At 41.0% G+C, this 21,286-nt stretch overlaps 1 protein-coding gene across 11 annotated transcripts in view; it reads left to right on the top strand.

Annotated features, from left to right (window-relative positions):
- Nucleotides 1–21,286, top strand: part of LOC101096257 (LIM domain containing preferred translocation partner in lipoma) — a 692,709-nt gene that overhangs the window by 384,102 nt on the left and 287,321 nt on the right. The window lies entirely within an intron of this gene.

Genomic DNA, 21,286 nt, shown 5'->3' with positions numbered 1-21,286 from the left:
CTCATCAACTTAAGTCCCATATTCATGCACATCTTGAACATTTCTAACACAGTGCTGTTACTGAGATAGCAATTATGGCATCATTGACATTGTCACACATGCACATGGTCACTTACTTGGAAGAAAATCCTGGAGACCAGTGTCTTTGGTCATTGCTCTTGCTGGCTGAGAGATGACGGCATTATGGAAACAAACAAACAGACAGACATGGAACTGCCATGATCTTCAGTTGCAAAGTGATTGAAAGAGTTAAACTGAATAGGAAGAAGCTTTAGGAATGCTTCCAATTTGTTTCACTTATATTTTTCATTGTGTATAAGTAGTGGATGACACAGAATAAAAGACGTAGTATGTATAAATAATTTTAAGACATTTCTTTAAGCATACGATAAAAATTCTAAGTAATAATAAAACACTGTGTCATCATTTCTGTAGTAGTGGGTTGTTTGTTGGTTGGTTTCTGCTGCTGCAGTAACTGATGGTACATTTTATGACCAGTGGCATCTTTTTTGATGGCGTATCATAGTAAGTACTTGGTAAATGTTAGTAGTTGTAATTAGTGTTTGGGTTAAGGTTAATGTGGTGGGTACGTTGTTGACGTTAAGAGCCCTAAAGTCTTTGAATTGGAGGAGTGTGTGTTTAAGGAACACCTTGGGTTGACCAGAAGTCTCAAGCCCCTGACTTGTAGCTATATCAGCATGACCGCCTCAGTCCGTTTGGTGAGGATTGCACTGGTTGGGCTGAAATTCACGTCTGCCCGATGCATCCATGCTGCACTCTTCTTTTGATTACGAGAGTTAAATGTGAATAATAGAAGTGAAAGTATTTTGTAAACCGAAGTAAGAGGTATCAGGTAAGGTAGTCCAAGCCATGGCAGCAAATACTCCGAAATCCCAATGCTTAAAACAAAGGTTCGTTTCTTGTGCTACTTGTTCATAGTGGGTCAGAAGGGCTTCCTTGCAGGATGAAGGAATGGGCACCATCTCTAACATTGCTGGCCCCCACCCCAGAGTAAAAGAGCTCTGAGGATCTTGACCTGGCAAATGCATGCCCTGGCCTGTAAGTCACACAAGTGGACTTCCATTCACAGCTCATTAGCCGCAATGATTCATATGGTTCCACTTAGCCATAAGGGTGCCAGACAGCAGAGAGCAGGACCAATTCGGAGAGCAGCATTGATGTCTATCGCATCAGGAATAAGAATAATGGTTAACAGTCAATGATTGTGTCCTATATACCAGGCGCTGTTGTAAGTACTTTACATATGTAGAGTCATTTAGCCCCTCATGAAGGTAGGCAAGCTTGTGATCTCCATGGTACAGGTGAGAAACCCAGGCACAAAGAGGTAGACTACTAACCCGTGGAGAAGAGGCAGAACAGGGATTCTACATCTATCGCATTGATATGTGTATCAAACTATAATGGACTTGAGTGTGTTTTTTTAACTGGGAAGTTTAAAAGGAAGATACAAATACAGTTGAAAATTTTTCTGCTCTAAAAAACACAGGCGTCGACTAGGTGATCTCTAAGACTCCCTAAAATTTCACCTGGATCAGCCTAACATGACCCGTCACACAAGTGACTTCTGTGTTTCATTTACAGCCTCACCTTCAGAAGCCAGAGACCCTAACCTGGACAGCACACTTTCCTAGTAGCTCAAGACAGGAGCATTGTCTCCATCGATGGGCTTCCTGGGTTTCTGGGAACGCACCCTCCTTTGACTTCTTCGAACTTTCTATTTGGGGAATTCAAACATATGTAAACGTCAAAGATTATGGTGAACCCAGTATCCCCAAGTATTAGGTGATTTAGCTTCATAAGTTAATCTGGCCTCCTATCCAGCAGACCTCTGAGCGCAGACTGGGTTCTGTGGGTTTGTGGAACGAAGAATGGGGTTCAAGAAACAGAAAGCCGGTGACCAGCTACCAGCAGCTGGGTGCTGGGAGGCTCTGACAGGACATGTGGAGGACAGGGTTGAAGAGATCAACGTAAGAGAGGACATCACTAATCAATACTTTAGACAAGTTTTCAAGCAGAGGATAAATGATGTGACAGTATTTAATCATCCCTAGGACACTCTTGCAAGGTGGAGGGGGGGGGGGGGAAGGAGAGATTTGTTGTTAATGCATTATTGTAAAATGATTGCCTTTCTCCCTTGCTAAAACTATAATCTTGCCTGCCACTTGGGTGGTTGATAGAGAAGGCTGGACATCCGAGGTCTGTCAGGAGACAGCATAGCTCTGCGCTCTGGGCCCTTCCATCAGGCCGAGAAACCACTAAACTGGAAAGCCTGCTGCCTTCTGGACCCTGGACCTTCCACATCAGCAACATCCGGAAGGGCCCCAGGTCATTGAACCTCCCTGTCTTCTTTTTGAAAGACGTGGATATGAACCGTCTGAGTGCCTCGCAAACCTAGTATAGCATTTAATTAACAAATGTTCCTCAAATGCTTTGAGCTCCCCGTTCAGATACATGTGACTGAAATGTAAAGTACCTTTCACTGCCTTATTTATTGCTCCGGCGAACACGCTATATGTTGGCACCGTTTATCTTCATTTTAATTTTATCTCCAACAAATATAGGCATTAATTTAAATCACATACAGAACATAACAGTTTTTATAGAGGCAAACTTATTCCAGGGTGCTGCATTTTAATATCGCGCTTTGCCATCTTTTCTCACTTGATTCAAGAATAGTATCTCTTCCTGCCTCAGCATTTAATCTTAGGACAACAGAAACTTTTGTGTGTGTGTGCGCGCATGTTCTTGCTCTCAAACTTCATCTTTCTCACCGCTTTGCTGTTTGCTGCCTGGAAGTTGTTTTGCGAGTGTGGGCACAGGCTCCTATGAGGGGTTTCTTCTTGGTCAGCTGAATTTCTCCTTGCGGGGGGAGCTGGGGACAGGGAGGTGGGGGGAGGGGGACAGATGACCCAACGTGATGGGTTTTCCGGCTGAAGATAATTCTTGCTCTTCACCTTTCAAATCCCTCTTTAATAGTACTAGATCTCACGAAGTTTATCCACCTCCCCCACGCACCCTGAAATTCGTACATTCAAAAACCTTTTTATAGTGCTCATTTTTGTTGCTGGTCTTGTTTTTCACTCAAAAGGAAAATTCCCCCTTTTTCTTCATAAACTGTTACTTTTGCAGCGGCTGAGTCTTTCCCCCGAGGGGAAACATGCTAAATGGGCCTGCTGTATTTATGGCTAGGAAACATTCCAGTTAGCTGTTACACCCTGAGCAACGATGATTTCCCGATCCTTAATTTGTGGCCTGAAAAGCTGTGTCCCTCCTCAATTAAGACTCGCCGAATTGCCTCTGACAAGGCGGCCCATTCCCAGAAGTCAGGCCCGTGGGGGCAGTAATAACATGACCACAAGCACAAGGCAACCTGATTTTATAAGCCATTTCGGGCTCTCTTCACAAGATTTCAGGGTACTGTCCCTACCCATGTGTAAGCCAACCAACCAACAAACATAAAAGTTAGTTTCCTAGTTTTCCGGGCTTCTGGACTATCTAGGTTTAGGGGCACTTGAAATATCCCCTCCCCCCCCCCCTTTTTTTTTAAAGATTTAGTCAGGGTTTAACATGTACCAGTTACTGTTTAAATTACCTGTTTCATCCTTATAACAAACTTTGGAGGCAGATACCATCATGATGATCTTTTCACAGAAGAAGAAACGAGGCCCAGAGAAGTGAAATGTGTTTTTCCGAAATCATACAGCTAAGACGTGGCAGGGCTGGGGTTTCGAACGTAGCCCACTTTAACCAATTTGCTTTGGATATAGTCCTCTTTAGCTGGGATTCTTGACCTCTTGTTTGATGCCGACTTTTCCCAAACCCTTAATCTTTGTGCTGCGAGGTGGATTTTATCTGTGGCAAGAACACAGTTACCCTGGAAACCCACTAGCTATAATGGCAATCCAATTATAGCACCATCGCTCCGGTTTTATTAAATTAGCGTTGCTGATGATGGGGACTTCTTGACTGAAGGATGCTGAGAAATGGTTTCTCATCAGTTCTTGCCTGTGAGGACCACTTGGGGGTCATTCTCTTCTACTCCACCGGACCAAACCACACCAAACGAAATGGGTTATTTGGTTTATGGACTGGATTTGGAGGATAACCTGGGATTACCTTTGTGGACCGCTGGCTTTCAAGCCGTGGCTGGAGATGCGTGGAAGTGCATGGAAAGAAGCCTGACTGAATTCTGCCTGCCCTCTGAATAGCCGTCCCGAGCCCCACAACCACAGTCTATTGATGAGGGCCCTGATCTGAACAGTTGAGGCTCCTGGTCGCTGTTGCAGTGTTTTGTGGTTGTTGTTGTTGTTGTTGTTGTTTATTCTGCTTCAGGCCATTGATTTATCCCCAGTGTGGTTTCAGAAAAAGTCACAGCCCTTTGATATTTTTTGGCTTTTACAGACTTCTGATGGACCAAGGATTTGCTCTGGTTCAAACCAATTGGTAAGCTTCCTTTAAATATACAGAATTTAAATAGAATTGAACGAGCATAGGCACTGCTCAGTCCAAAGGCACCAGCTTAGAGGAAATGACATTTTTCATCTTAGTTGTTAGCTCACTCCCTGCCATGGTAGCTGGTAGGCTGATACAATGTTGCCTTAGTTCCTTCCACATGGAAAGGCACAGAAGACATGACTTGCTCCTTTGCAGGACTCTTCAGTGATGATGACTTTTGAGTAAGGTTCCTACCTTGCTGTCCAGTGTCCTTTTCTTTGTGTGGTAGTGCCTTTAAGGCCCATCTTCTCTATCTCAGATAACAAAACAGGTTAAAAACACTGAATCTGAACACTTGGAGTCCTAAAGTCAGAGCTATTTTTGTCTGGAAAAAAAAAACTATTGTAGGCATATCCTGTCTAGAGTGATAGGAGTCAGGGAGGGGAGGGGGCTGCATCTTACTGCGTACCCCTGAAGAGGTGATATTTCCATCAGAATCTCTGTCACCAGTGAGCAGATTTCCAGAAGCGGAAATTCAAAATGATCAAGAGAATCACACGTCTTCACAGAACATTATAGATTCTGTGTTAGCTTTGCCACCTGTAAAATAATCTGTTTTAAGACAGTCACTGAAGTTCTTTCTAGCCCACCACTTACTGGTTTGGCGACCTTAACCAGTGTAGTTGGTATCTTTGAGCCTCATTTCCCATAAGAAACATGGAACAGTAATATTGGGTGAAAATATTGAGTTGTGCAGAAATAAGTGAGAACCTTTTTATCAACTGCAAAGTGGTCCGTCCTCTCATTGTAAGGTACACTCATCCAGCTCTCTCTCTCTCATTCTCCTCTCTCTCTATGCCAGTACTTTCTAGTTGTGTAAACTTAATGTGAAAATATCTGTGATATTCCTTATGTATAATTGTGGTGTCTTAGATTTAAAAATTCTACTTCAGTTTTTATTTCTTTGATAGTTGCAATTTCTTGTGTGTATAGTTTTCTCTGTGTGAAGCAGGAAACAACACCATCCACATCTATTATATATTTTTCATAATTAGATACAAATCTATATATTTTCTGAATTGACTCACATTTTCATATACATATAAGTACATAGGCATGTTTTTTAACGTGTATTTATTTTGAGAGAGAGAGAGAGAGAGAGAGCAGAGGGGGGCAGAGGGAAAGGGAGACAGAAAATCTCAAGTGGATTCTGTACTGTCAGCACAGAGCCCGACGCAGGGCTCGAACTCACAAACCGTGAGATCATGACCTGAGCCAAAGTTGAACGCTCAACCGACTGAGCCACCCAGGTGCCCCCACTTGCGTATTTTAAAACATTTAAAGGGATTCTACACTAACAGTTATTTTGGGGGTTATGTGAGATAATACTTCTTTCTTATACTTCTGTGTATATTAAACTTTCTATAATGAGCCTACTTTTCTTTTGCTCACATGTGTAAGTCATTTATATAAATATTTTATAGTCATATATAATGTAAATATTTTTATAAATTTGTGTAAATATTTGTATGTGTGTATATATGTATACACATGTACAATGGTTTTGCAGCATTTTATCGGTACATGTGTATAAGGACAAATTTAAAAACAATAAATGTTTCCCTCCCTCTTTCCTCCCTTCCTGTATCCTTCCTTCTCTTCCTTCCTTCCCTCCCTTTCCCTTCCCTTCCCTTCCCTTCCCTTCCCTTCCCTTCCCTTCCCTTCCCTTCCCTTCCCTTCCCTTCCCTTCCCTTCCCTTCCCTTCCCTTCCCTTCCCTTCCCTCCCTCTCCTCTCCTCTCCTCTCCTCTCCTCTCCTCTCCTCTCCTCCTCTCCTCCATCTATTTTCCTCCCTCTCTCCTTCTCTCTCTATTCCTCCCTCCCTATCTCTTTCTTTTGTCATTGCCCAGCATCTTTCAGAATAGAAACGGAAACAATATTCCTCTTAAATATAGTGTGTTAGAAACGTAGAATGAGTTTTTCAAAAAGAGACGACTTGTTCCTACATCTACATATCATTGTGTACTCAAACCTGTCTCAAAACAAAAGTAGAACTATGATTTTTAACACCACTTTAACTATTTAATGAGTAGAACTGCTCTCCCTTGCCAACTGTCCTGGTGAGAGAGAGAAAGGAACACTTAAACACAAGTCTGGTTGGTTATAGTAACTCACTTCCAACTTGAGTGACCTTCATGGTTCCCAGTGACCCATTATGATTTCCTTTCTTTTCAAGGTGTTTGTGACATCTTGGTTGATCAGCTTTGTAACAGCCAGCAGTTTGGGTCTTAATATGTCAAGCTTATATACTTTTTCTCTCTCTAGATGTCTGCTATGGGTACGAATTTCAACCCCTCCTCTTGGGACCACCGCAGTTCTATTTAGACATTTTTCTTTGTGTAACGTTTTCCTCATCAGTCTGTGTTATGCTGCTAAGTTTAGCTATTATGATATTAATTTAACCCAGAATGAAGAGAGCCAGTGTTTGTGTGTGCCTGTGAATTTTTTAAGGGGGCTGACTTTAAGGAAGCTGACTTTAGCATCCCTCCTCTCACTTTTTTTTTTCCTTTTTTCGATTTGATCTGTCCAAGTAACGAGACCACACTGAGTACTTGCTAGTTGAGATGTGTGGTCTACAATTCTGAGTTAGTTCCTCCTCTGGCCCTCTCTCCCCGTGGTGCACTGAGTCACAATGCGATCGCCAGCTGCTTCTGGACTTCATGTACACAGCAGATTAGGGAGCCGCGTAGCCAAGCATCAGCCTGGGAAGTACTTTCAGGAAAAAGCAAAGACCCCTTGTCCACCCCGATTATCTTTCAGTGGCTTAGGATAGCTGGTATTAATGTTATAAATGAACATCCCTAAATCTGTCTTAGCTGCAGCCCAGATGGAGTTTTGATTTTAGAAAATCATTCAGTGAAATGTATTTCCTGTGCTTGGTAGTCAATGATCACTTACCAAAAAAAGGGGGTGGTAGGAGAATAAAAATAAACTTGTGATAATTCACATACACTTAACCTTTACTGAGTGAGTAATACCAAAAAGGGAATGAGCAGGCTTTGCTGACCAGCATTTGCAAATGGATTCCAGGAATGTTGTTGTAGTTGCCAAAGCAATTTCTGAGTCCTGCCAAAAGCATCCCGGGGGATTTTGCTAAGGGTAGGGAGAGCGAGGGATATGGAGGTGTGTATGCGAATGTGTTTCAAAGCTTTCTGGCCCAGCAGCCGTGTAGTAGAAAGAACACTGGCAAAAATCTGGGAAGCCTGCTTTCTAGACCTGGTTCTACCTAATGTCCTGTTACTGGAAAGCTTACCTACCTTCCTTGGAACTTCAGTTATCATATGTAAAATCAGGATGCCAGACTAAGATCTTTTATCATTGACATTCTGAGCTTCAGCTGTTCCAACACAGAAAGGTCACACATGTTCATTACATCTCTGTGTGAACAAAACTAAGCTAAAAAACGACAAGAGCAATCACATTTTTAAAAGAAAAAAATTGCATCTATATATTATATATTATATATTATATATTATATATTATATATTATATATTATATATTATATATTATAGTACTTCTGGTTAGTCCATGTCTAACATAATTACCAGATCTAACTATACTTTTAAAGAACCTATTGAGTTAAGAGCTCAGGTTCAAACCGTGGCTTATATAAACTGTAATACTACATGCAATACAATTAACAAGGTACCAAGAGCTATGTTGCCCAAGGGCAGCACGGTCTGTGATGTTTCCCATGAGAGTACTACTACTGAAATTGTTTTTCTCAATGGAGCCTTCCTTTCCCAGTTTTTAAGAACGATCAAATGCATTTAGTATTATTATAATTGCAGACAGAGATAACTTATAAAGGACTGATGTATCAGTAATGTCTGTGACCTTTGCCTCTTCAGTCATGTTCTCTCCTCCATATTTATGACACTTTTTGTTCCCCACTTTCTGATTTTAATTATTTTCTAATTAGAGTATTAACACATTGTTGATAGCTTTCTGTATTGTGTCATTGCTACCCGCTCCTTATGGGATAGCTGGAACCTTCTAAGGGTTCCAGGAAGTCCCTATCTTGTTGAAACACCCTTAGGAAGATATATTAGAAGTGTTATTGGCTTAGTGTAGGAAGGCATGTTTCTTCAGAAGCAACCTTACAGTTTGGTTTTGGGTAGAAATCATAATTCAGCAAGAATGGTCTACATATAATTATGCAGCTACATTGGCAGCCCCTATGAATGGTTTGCTTTCTACCAAAAGTCGAAGATCAGCCAGTGTGACTGATGATGCTTATAGAAGGTATGTTAGTCAGTGTTTTACCAGAGCCAGTAGGAGATAGAGATTTATTGCAAGGAATTCGGTTATGTGATTGTGTGGGCTGGCTAGGTAATCCAGCATGCACAGGGTAGACTGTTAGAAAGGGCAGAGGCTGGAACTTTGCTACAGATCTGACACTGCTGTCCTCAAGTAGAATTTCTTTTCCTTTAAAGAAACCTCACCTCTGTTCTCAAGGCCTTCCATTCCAACTTTCAGTCTGGCTGACCCAGATTATTTAGGACAATTTCCCTTCTTTAGAGTCAATTGATGATGAGCTTTAATCACATCCACAAAGTACCTTCATAGCCATACCTAGATCAGTGTCTGATTCAATAACGGGGGCTGTAGCCTAGAAAATTGACCATCGCAGAAGGCTAACCATTTCCTACAGAAGATCAGTCTAAGGTATAGAAGCCATTGTCACTTGGAGCTGAGAAGCAGGAAGCAGAAAAGGTGCCGGAGGAGTGAGTCGTAAGAATGCCAGCGTCTTCTTTGGGAATGCTGGCTGGAAGTGATGAGGGACACACGGGGCAGTAAATGTGGGCAAAGTAGTGTTCTACCTTAGGCATGTGGAAAGCTGAAAAGCCTTCACCCACCTGCTCTGAGAATAGAGCTATTGTGTGTCACATCGCTCCTTTGGGTCAACTCTAAGTTAACAAACAGAAGAATTGATTGTCATTTCTCTTGCGTTCTTTGTTTCTTAAATTGTACTTATTTAGACAGAGAGAGCATGTGCATGCATGGAAGAGGTGCAGAGAGGGAGAGAGAATCCCAAGTAGTCTCTGCACTGTCCACACGTGAACTATGGATCACGACCTGAGCTGAAACCAAGAGTTGGACACTCAACCGACTGAGCCACCCAGGCACCCCTTCTCTTGCATTCTTCATTTGAGTTGCAATTTGCTAATATGTTTATATGCTTCTTTGAGGTTGAAAGCATCTGACTAAAACACATTTTCCTCCATATTTAAAACATTTTTTTAATGTTTGTTTATTTCTGAGACAGAGCGTGAGCGGGGGAGGGGCAGAGAGAGAGGGAGACACAGAATCAGAAGCAGGCTCCGGGCTCTGAGCTGTCAACACAGAGCCTGACGTGGGTCCCGAACTCATGGACCGTGAGATCGTGACCTGAGCTGAAGTCGGACGCTTAACCGACTGAGCCACCCAGGCGCCTCCACATTCTCCTCCATATTGCCATCATCCCCTAAATCTCCTTGTCCTGGCTGTCACTCATCAACCACTTGGCATATGGCCCGCTGTGTCCCCTGTGTCCAGGCTTTTCATCATCATGGAAGATCTGAGGGCTCAACACCCTGGCTTCTCTGTCCCTTGACCAATATCTCTTGTGACTTTTATCTCCACTCAGCTGCAGCCACCACTCCCAGGGTTCCACCCTGGAACTTGTCATTGCTTTGTTCATGAATTATAACATTAAAACAACAACAACAACAACAACCCAAAACCCCCTCTGAACATAACCCTGTATTCTTCCAGCTCTCATTCAGACAGCTCTTACTCTACTCTTCCTCAGTGTCTTTGCCTTCTGTGACCTTCATTTCCATTTCCCCATCAGTCTCTTTTCTGTATCTACCTTTGATTCCATGGTTCTACACTGGAGCCTCCTCTCCCACTGCTGACTTTCTTTCAGTAGGCCTTTTTCCAGAGTTTCACTTAGTCTACCTGCCCTGTTGAGACCTGCAGTACATTCAGGCCATCTTGATGACTTTTCTAGGTTTTTCTAGTTTTGTGAATAATTCTACTCTTAAGGATCTCCTTAACTCCTCTTCTGCTGCCTCCCTTTAAATGTTTATATATTTTTGAGAGACAGAGAGCACGCAAGCAGGGGAGGGGCAGAGAGAGAGGAACAGAGGATCTAAAGCAGGCTCCCTGAGAGACTGATGCGGGGTTCGAACCCACTAACCGTGAAATCATGACCTGAGCCGGGGTCAGACACTCAACCAACTGAGCCACCAGGTGCCACTCTGCCACCTCCCTTTAGATGTTGGTTTTCTTTGGTAACGAGGGGTTTGGGGCATCTTTCCTAGAGTCCCTTCTTGTTCTACTTCCCATACTTGATTTGTTGACTTTCACTTCCTGGGGTGTCAACCACCAGTATTATAATGTCGTTATATAAATATGTCTCGGCAAGCTTTTTGCATTTCAGATCCAGGTCTTTCTGTCTATTGGCCAGGTGCATTTGAATATATCACGGAAAGCTTAACCTCAATATGTCAAGATATATTTATCAACTTCTTCCCAGAATTCCCTCTCTTCCTGTGTTGTTAAATGGAATGGTGTCACCATCTAACCAGCCTCCTAAGCCGGAAGTCTGGTGTTATTTCTACACCCCACTCTTTCCCTTATTGCCAATTTTGCCTCCAAAGTACTTCACAGACCTTTACTTCTTTCCATCTCCACTGTCTGTAAATGATTCCAGATGACCGTCATCTCACATGTACCATGTTGCTTTCACACTGATAATACCCTCTTAATTGGTTTCCATGTCCACACTCCCCTTTCCCCCCAGCTGCTTCTAAAATGCAGATCTCATCACGCTGCTCCTCTGTCTAGCACCTTATCTCCTTAGCCCAGTAGTATAACAGAGCAATTAAGAAAACCGATTCTGAAATCAAATAGAAATGGGTTTGAATCTCACTTACGTGCTATGTAAACTTGGACTAGTAACCATTTTTGATTGTTTACCATAAGTAAAATAGAAATATTAATCGTACTTTCCTTTTTAGATGTTTTATGCCTTTTAATTTTCTTCTCCTACAATTTCCCTTCTTATGCTGCAGGCTGGATGGGCTTCTTTCTCTCAGATCCTTGAGGGCATTGAACTGCCACTGGACAGTCATATGCTATTCTCTCTGCCTCGAACAGTCTGTTGTCCCCAGCTCTCTATTGCCATGTCTCATCACGGATGTCATTGGCCTTGAGAACTGTTCATCAACCTCCTTGCTCTTACTTAGTTTAGGTACCCTTGCTATGTGTCCCTGTATTTTTCTTTTTAAACTTCCTAACCTTTCTTTTTAAACTTCCTCTTTTCACCCTGTCCTGTAAATGTTCATGTACTTACTGCCTCCTCCCACACGATCACCCACTCTCCACCCTTCATGAGTTCCACAAGGACATAGACCATGACCTTGACTATCTCCTTAAGCTTCCTGTCCTCGATGCCCAGTGCTTAATGTGTTCTCTAGCAGGGATCAAGCACTCGGTAAATATGTGATAAATGTTTATAAATGAGACCATCTCACTAGTTCACAAACATTTCCAACAAAGTGAGCACATCTTTTAATTTTCTTTTTTCTGTAGGATAAAAGATATCATAAAATATAATTCCCCTACCTCTGTAATGGTTCCCTCAGAACCTGACCACTTCTAGAGAGCTGTTTACTCAATCAAATCAAGCGGTATTTTACTAGGAGGGAAAGCCCCAGGACAAGTCCCTTCTCTTGACCACAAAGTTCTATGTTTTTTATCTTTTCCTCTTGAATTCTTAGCTTCAGCAAAGCAGCCTTTTGTTGATCCCCTCCTCCCAATAATGCTATAAATGTAATACAGAAATGTATTACTAAATCCTTAAATCCTTAATCCCTATCGATCCTTAATCAATTATAATGTGAAGCCTTGGGCTGGGGAGCAGGCAGCGCACTTATTTTTTAGCATGATTTGGAAGGATGTTTCTAGGTATATAACTGGCAAGCATTCATGAAAGGCTGCTTTACTTTTCTGTCAAGGTTTGGGAGGATTTTTTTTTAACAGTTCTGTATGCTGAAAGAAAGTTCATACATTTTAAAAGGAAATGTGGCCCCTTTCATTAGCCCCTTTTTACCTCCTGCTGAGTCATGGATGAGAGAGAATTTGTAGGCGGCTGAGCTGCAGGAAAAGTAATACTGTCATTTACACTTGCAGGCTGTTATGCTTTCCAGAAAACTTTTTCCGTAGGTTGCGAAAGTGATTAATCTGCTGTTAAAACTGACAAAGAAGGTTCTCTGATAAGAACAAGAATTAAATGAGGGATTTTTTTTCTTTAAAAAGTAAGCTCCTTTTTCCACTTTTAGACTAGAAAAAAATAGGTTTAGGTTTTTGGTTTTTTTTTTTTTTTAACTTTAGGTATTTTTTCTGTGTGTACGTGTGGATTTGGTCATGGCATAAAATAATCACAGGATATTTTCTATGTAAATTATGTCTATTTATTGGCATGTTCATGTCTCATGTTTTATATCTGAATTATCCTATATCCTGTTCCCTTGCTTTTTTTTTCTTTCATATTTTTATATGTGGGCCTTATTTTTAATACTTCCCACATCATTTTACTTCTCAACCCCAGATCTCTTCAACCAACTTCTTTTTTAACATTAAACCTGTTGAAGACAATCTAACTTCCTTCTGTGATATAAACTCCTTCCTCATGAAAAATTCCATCCATGCAGTCTTTCTACAATACTTTGAAAACTTGAACAAAAGTTACTTGGTATTATTAAAATGAAACATCATTGCCTGAAGAGCTGAGAAAACATATTTTCCTTTTATTTCTTTTTCTTTAGTTTTCTTTTCCTTTCTAAATACTTATTTACTTTTGAGAGAGAGACGGATCATGAGTAGGGGAGGGGCAGAGAGAGAGGGAGACACAGCATCTGAAGCAGGCTCCAGGCTCTGAGCCATCAGCACAGAGCCCAACACAGGGCTCAAACCCACGGACCTTGAGATCATGACCTGAGGTGAAGTTGGCTGCTTAACCGACTGAGCCACCCAGGTGCTCCTATTTCTTATTTTAAAAATGAAATTGTTTCCACTGAGTTCTAGCAAATTTACTTGTCATTCGATCTTTTCTCTAGGGACCCTACCTTTCAGGGATCCTAAAGGAACAAATAAATCACTTGGCTTACCTTTTTTTTTTTTTTTAAATAGTTCCACAGAGAACTGGTGACTCATTTAGAGAATTGGGAGTCCTCAGAAAAGTAGAATAACATATTAGATGTTTATTGAACTTGTTGCCCTTGGCATTTTAATACCTGACTTTTATAACTTGTTCATAGGAGTTGTAAAAATGCACTGGCCTGCCCCCCTCTTCCTTTTACATTTCTCTATTCCTGTGCCTCGCCATGTTGCTTAAGGTATGCCAGGTTATTTTTACTTTTTTTTTTGTTTTTCCTTTTTATTCTCCTTATTTTTGCACACTGGCTTTTGAGTGTGAGGCATTTTCTTGGCAACTGAATGGATTCATGAGAGACAGCTCTCTCACAACTCTGGCAGCACTGTCACCAGTGAAGAAGGAAAGAGACAGAGAGAAATGTCCCTTTCTCTAACTGAATGGACCAGCATGAGAGACTTGGCATTCTCTGAGTCCTAAGGTTGAGATGTATACACTTTGCTTTTGCCCTTGGACTGTAGATCCAGGTTGTAAAATTCTGAAGTTGAAAAATGTCAAAACTGTATAATTGAAAACCTGCTAACTATTACTATGTATTTATGTGGGTATTTCAGAGGAGAAAAAATAAGGGAACATGATGATGTACTTGTTTTATATCCGAATTGCCAAGATTATTTCTGTTCTTTTGATAAATGTGTATGAAATATATGTAAACACACATAAACATAAACAGAGGGAGGGAGAGAGAGAGAGAGAATGCAGTATTATTAACACTTTTGTAGTGTTTCTTCATCCCTCTTCAAGATGCTGTCACATGCAGTTCCTGGCATTATCTTGTAATAAACGACTACAGTTTTGGGGCACCTGGGTGGCTCAGTCCATTCAGCATCTGACTCTTGATTTCAACTCAGGTCATGATCTCACAGTCCTGAGATCAAGCCCTGCATTGGACCCCGCACTGGGCATGGAGCCTGGTGGAAATATTCTCTCTCTCTCTCTCTCTCTCTCTCTCTCTCTCTCTCTCTCTCCCTCCCTCCCTCTCCCCCCCCCCCCCCATTTCCCCTCTAGTGCTCATCCTCTTTCTCCCTGAAAAAAAAAGATTATGGCTTTTGGTGGAAGTCTCCTTGGGGCAGGATGAAGTGTAGAGATCCTTTACACCCTGCTTTTAGTAGAGCAGGGTTATTGGTACCTACAAAAGTGTCTGTGTGCAGATTTGTCTCAGTTTTCTCAGCAACATGGAAAAACTTTTAAACTAGAAGAAAAAACATCCTCCTTTGGTTGTTGTTTTTTCCTATTGTTGCTGAGATTAGCTGTCACAATTTGGCTGCAGTATTTTTAAGTTAAGAACACTTTGATTTGACATTTTTAAAAGGAAAAGGTTCTATAGACATTATAGAAAAGTCTTTTCCGTAACTAAATGCCAGCGACAAAATTTAGACCAGAAAGTGGTCATGAAGCCACAATAATGAGATATGATTGTGGTTTAGTGGAGGGAAAAAAGCCCTGCAGGGAACAGTGCAAGTGCAGTAAATTATGAATCGCTACTAAATAGGCCTCATTAGTCCGCCATTGACTATGTTTAATTGACATTAGAAAGGAATCTAGAAAACTTTGGGAGTATATACAAGAAAACTTGGTGTTAAACTAATACAAGTCATTAGCGCCCATTTTAAAAATTAGAACCAGTTGGTTGTGCGTAAGGGCCACAAAACAGGGGCCATTTCACTAACACATGCTTATGGAAGAGCCATTTATATCCTAAGAGAAATGGGCCGCAGAATTCTGGGTGATGTCATATGTGACAGTCGCAGGTGCATTTCTCCCCTCATCCTAGATATTTCCACAAAATATAATGGACCTTAAATGTTGTTCTGAAGTTGATTCTGATGAGGACTGGAACACAAGAGGGCATTTATAGTGATTATTTTCTTTCTGTTACTCTACATGGTCGGCAAAGCCTGAGTGCCAGATGCTAAATTCTATCAACATAATGTATCTTTAATTAAATATGATATTTGCAATACAATTAATAATGTGGCCTGTTTCCATAACTTTATTAAGAAATTACCATAATTTTTGTATAATAAGCTAATAAAAAGGCAGTGTGTTTTGAAACAGCCTTTCCTAAAGTGGTTATGTGCTTTGTGTCTGTTGGATTTTGAATTTAGATTAAGAGATTGATGGCCTGAATATCTGATGCAATGCACTCAAGAGTTTAAATTAGTGAGGAATCTTGTAGGATCTAGTATTTGTTTCCTTTAAAATAAGATAGATTTCAGGGCGCCTGGGTGGCGCAGTCGGTTAAGCGTCCGACTTCAGCCAGGTCATGATCTCACGGTCCGTGGGTTCGAGCCCCGCGTCGGGCTCTGGGCTGATGGATCAGAGCCTGGAGCCTGTTTCCGATTCTGTGTCTCCCTCTCTCTCTGCCCCTCCCCCGTTCATGCTCTGTCTCTGTCCCAAAAATAAATAAACGTTGAAAAAAATTTAATAAAATAAGATAGATTTCTTGCTTTTCAGTAGGCTCACTGTTTAAGAGGTTTTAGGGGATAACTTACTTTCTTCATGCTCCCTCCTTCCTCTCCTTCTAAAAACCCAAGCAGTACCAAAAAATACCAAAACATGTTAATTTCAAGTGTATAGTACCTTGAACCATGATGGTTCCTAATGAATGGGGGGGGTCTTGCTTCTCGTTCGGTGGCCACAGTTGGTGTGGTTTTAAGTTTTGCGACGTGTTAACATGATAATTAAATTCCCCTGGTTGTTCTGTGAAGAAAGAATTGTAAATGGCACCACGCATAGGGAAAAAACTTTGATATTTGAAAATAATATTATCTTTTAAACTGAGATCACATGTGGATACAGAATACTGTGTATATAGCTATGACAATAGGGCTTTAATAATGTTTCGTAAGCTGCCTTTTTCAAGACTGTTTGAAAATGTCACCCTCAGCTAAACAGATGTGATTTGCATCAGAGCTGTGTATGTCCTTACGCTTAATGAAACAAGAGTCATTCTCTTCAGAGAGTAATTGTTCTCCTTGCAGTGTGTGTGTGTGTGTGTGTGTGTGTGTGTGTGTGTGTTTTCTCAGCATTCAGTGTTCTTCCCCTGCCCTTCTTTACCTTAATATTTGTCCTTTAATTATATCAGATTAGTTGTCAACAAAAATGAAAAGCAGATGTTACCCTTCACAATCTATCCTGATCTAATTTTACAGCCTTGATTTAGGTGTTTGCTTTTCGTATAGAAGAGGCCAATAGAATAACTTTAGAACCACGAAGCCTAGATTCAGGTACCAACATGAGATGATGCTGTGACGTTGCGAAAGTTACTTCATCTCACCTAGACCTGGGCCTCAGTTTCCTCATCTGTAAAATGGGAACAATGAGAGGCCCTTCCTCAGTTCTATGGAAAGCGCTTAGATGAGGCCTAGCACATAGAATGTGTCAACTATTACTAAATTCCTGAAAAACTTGATTGTTCTCCCTCCCGGCCCTCTCCTTTTGTCTGGGTCTCTGCTCACTTCATTTGCCTGAAAGAATCTATCTACCCTCCTCTTACAATGAAGGCCTACCCTCGCCCTCAACAGGAAGCCATCTTTGTGTTCTAATTCTGTCCCCCGGAAGAAGACAGCACTCGGAAAGCCACTCTCTGCTTGCCACTTTGGGAATAACCCATCTGAAATTTAATCACTGCTCTTGCGTTGCCTAGCATTCTCAATGATTATGTTATAGACACTTAACTAGTGTTACTTCGTCTTCTTTGCTTTGTGAACTCCTTGAATCCAGGGAGCTTATGGAATAAATTTCTCCCTGCTCCAAAGAGCCCAGTGCCTTGTCATCTGCTGTGCTTATTTAATTAGTGAGGAGTGCTTGTCTTTACATGTATCTCATTTCAGACACTTTTGAATGTACATGATGTGCTTACTGTTGCATTAATCCCATCAGTTCTGGGCATTGGCAAAGGTCAGAAAATTAGGAGGAACAAAAATACATTTAGTCCATTTAAGCAATATGTAAGTTCCTCTTGTGTTTCCTTCCCGCAATTAGCTCTCAATACTTTTGCAAAAGAATGGCTAATTTCTTATTTAAAGGAAAATGAAAGCAGATCTGTTACTTCTATCATTTGAAAGGCATCCTTTATCAATGGATAGATAAATGCAATATTTACATACGGTTTGTGCACATCACAATATATTTATGAAAATTGTACACAAACTCTCAGTGCCTATACGTTGTTGTTGTTGGGTTTTTTTTTTGTCCCATTCATGTGGGTTATAAAACAACAATTACATTTTGAAAACTCTAATGTAGTTATTTCTTTAAAATTATTATACCCTGAAATAAAGTTTTAATACTCTCTACTCCACGATGAAAGTTACACAGCATTATTACTTTACTGCTGAAAACTTGTGAGGCTCCAAATAATTTAATGTTTATACATTGAAGCTACTTGACCGTATTTTAAAAACAAAGCTTAAGATCATAAAACATGAATGTTTCACCAATTCTATTGGCTATTTTATTATTGGACTTTGTGAAGACTGTAGACTTTATTTAAAAACAAATTTTGATTTAAAGACAGGAAACGTATAGTTTGTATAGCTCTGTTCAAAACGTGAGGTTTGCTATTATTGTTTGCAGGATTTTTGCCAGAGTTTGTTTTTGCTTTGTTGTCACTGTTTTGTTGGGTTTTGCAGTGCGCTGGGCATGTCTGCTTCTTTTCTGTTGCCCCACATGGCACTCGTGTACATGGACTTAAATAGCCAGAGTGGTTCTTCAATGTGGAATAATAGTTCATTTATTCTAAGGGGGCGATTACAATATCACAGATCTGGGTAAGTGATCGAAGCTGACCAAACGTAGGGTTTGTTCCATAACAGTATTTGAGGTTAGGTTCTGTCTTTACAGCAGCTGCTTATTTGCATAGATGACACCTAAGGTTAATCTACGCTGTGTGCCATATTTCTTAGGGCAAATAATTCTTTTCATTTTTGAGATAGATAAGGTATTACGAAACAAGTATTTCTCTTTACCCTTCATCCAAGGACAAAGCACAGTGCAAGCAATGAAATGGATGGTTAACTGATGCCTAGCCTCTGACTGGGGAATCCTAGGGAGTGGTCAGGAGCTTGGGCAGCTTTGACCCAGGCTACATGTGTGAATTCAGACCCAGTGTTCCTAGACCCCATGACTGAGTGCCGTTGGATGGCCCATGACCTCTAAGGCCTTCAACTTGTGGGCACCACTGAAAATGGCCAGTTTAGCGCTTTGTTTGACAAAGCTAAATTGGTAGTTCTTTTCTAATTCTGAATCCCAGGTGTAGTTAAACTGTTTAGACAAAGCCCGATAAGTGTATGAGATGAAGTATGACTTGGCGGGTGTTGTTAATGCTCCTTTCTCCCTTCTCCCTGAGGGTTCATTTAGGGATGTCCGTGGCCAGATGAGAACTTTCAGAATCTGAGGCAAGATTTATCTTTGAATTTTGGCTAGAAGTAAAATCATTTAGGTCACTTGGACACATCCATGGTACTTACCCCCACAAAATTATCTACCCCTCTGTACAACCTATGCGTGACTGCTGGGCTACTTGGATTTCCCAAAAGCAACAAATCACCCTCTTCCTGAAAGGGGCCGTAGTGTCTAAGTGTGAATAATGCCATTTAATTCCGAGTGCTGGAATTGAGGCCTTCAGTTGTAGCAGCCCTCCCCCATGATTCTGTTTCTCTTTGTTCTGACACCCCCATTTAGTATTTGTCTTAACAGTTATTGTTTCCAGCGTATTTGCTGGGTTTCCACTAAACTGGCCACACCACAGGAGCGCATTGGCTCCATTCCTTATTCATATTTGGAAATATCATTGTACAAAGGAAAAATTGCTAGCCAGAACTATTCTGGGACAATCTGTACACATACACACTCTCTAGAATGCTGTAGGAGCCTTTTCCTTCAAACTCTAGCCCTCATCAGGGCCTCATCTTTTCTTCCCTGGATTGTGGCACTGGCTTCTTGTCTGGCTGCCTTTATGCCCATCATAACCATATGGCTTCCAGATTAATATTTCTTCAGCACAGCCCTGGTCCTACCATTCTACATTTGGCTTCTGAACAATCTACATATTACAGAGTAGATAGAAGGAATGTGGTGATAATAATGATGGTAATAATGGCAGTAACAACAATAATAAACGAATGTTTTTAGATGCCCCATTACAAATATCAAATGTCTTGACACAACAAGGCTTTTGCAATTCAGTATCAGAGGGTTTATCATTGGCATGATGTGATTGGCCCAGAGGCATGGGTCTGAATTGCATGCCTATAGCTTGGCTGATTGAAAGATATCTGATCTTCATGAGAAGTGAGTAGGTGGGGAGTTGACATTTTGTTAGAAGTGCATGCCGGGTATCTTCATATACAACTGCATGCCCTCACATTGTTGATATCAGAAATAAAACTACTTTGTGAAGAGACTGTAGCACAACTCAAAACAGTAGGGAAATCTTAATGCCTCACATCCCGGTCTGGGTTTTGAAATTAAATATGTATACTGAGTAGTGGGTTATCACCTTTGAGCGTTCCCATCTGTTGAGGCGGATTGACCACTTGGTTACCACACCATAAACAGCTTTTTGGAAGAGTTTTTAAATTTGTTACTTCTATATGATATGTTAAATTTAAAAGATGAGATACAAAATTGCATATAAACAAGGTTCACAGTTAAACACCAATACTCGTACTAGTATACATATGCACAGGTATACACACACATACAAATTGTACATGTAAATACAAAGAAAAATTTACCAAGTTCAAATTCTTATCACTGGGATTTTAATTATGGATATTTCCATTTTCTCTCGTTCTTTATTTTAAGTTTTTAATGTTTATTTATTACTTTTGAGAGAGAGAGGGAGAGAGAGAGAGAGAGAGAGAGAGAGAGTAGGCAAGCAGGGTAGGGGCAGAGAGAAAGGGAAACACAGAATCTGAAGCAGGCCCCAGGCTCTGAGCTGTCAGCACAGAGCCCCACATGGGGCTGGAACTCACGAACTGCAGGATCATGACCTGAGCCAAAGTTGGCTGCTCAACTGACTGAGACACCCAGGCGCCCCTCCATTTTCTTTATTATTTTTTTTTAATTTTTTTTTTAACATTTATTTATTTTTGAGACAGAGAGAGACAGAGCATGAACGGGGTAGGGTCAGAGAAAGAGGGAGACACAGAATCTGAAACAGGCTCCAGGCTCTGAGCTGTCAGCACAGAGCCTGATGCGGGGCTCTAACTCACGGACCACGAGATCATGACCTGAGCTGAAGTCGGACGCTTAACCGGCTGAGCCACCCAGGCGCCCCTCCATTTTCTTTATTAATCTTGTTCATATCTTCTGTATTTTCTATGAGTATTACTATATTAATGAAGAAACTGCCTCTTAACATGAGAGTTTGCCCAGCACTGTCATTCACAGCTCTGAGGAACGTTGAATATGTTATTGAGCCATCATTAAAAAAAAATCAAGGGCATTGAGGAGGGCACCTGTTGGGATGAGCACAGGGTGTTGTATGGAAACCAATTTGACAATAAATTTCATATTAAAAAAAATCATGGAGCGACAACAGAATAAATACAAAACTGAA

This window comes from Felis catus, chromosome C2, assembly GCF_018350175.1.
Source record: "Felis catus isolate Fca126 chromosome C2, F.catus_Fca126_mat1.0, whole genome shotgun sequence".
NCBI classification, from domain to species: Eukaryota; Metazoa; Chordata; class Mammalia; order Carnivora; family Felidae; genus Felis; species Felis catus.
This window is presented reverse-complemented; position numbering and strand designations above follow the sequence as displayed.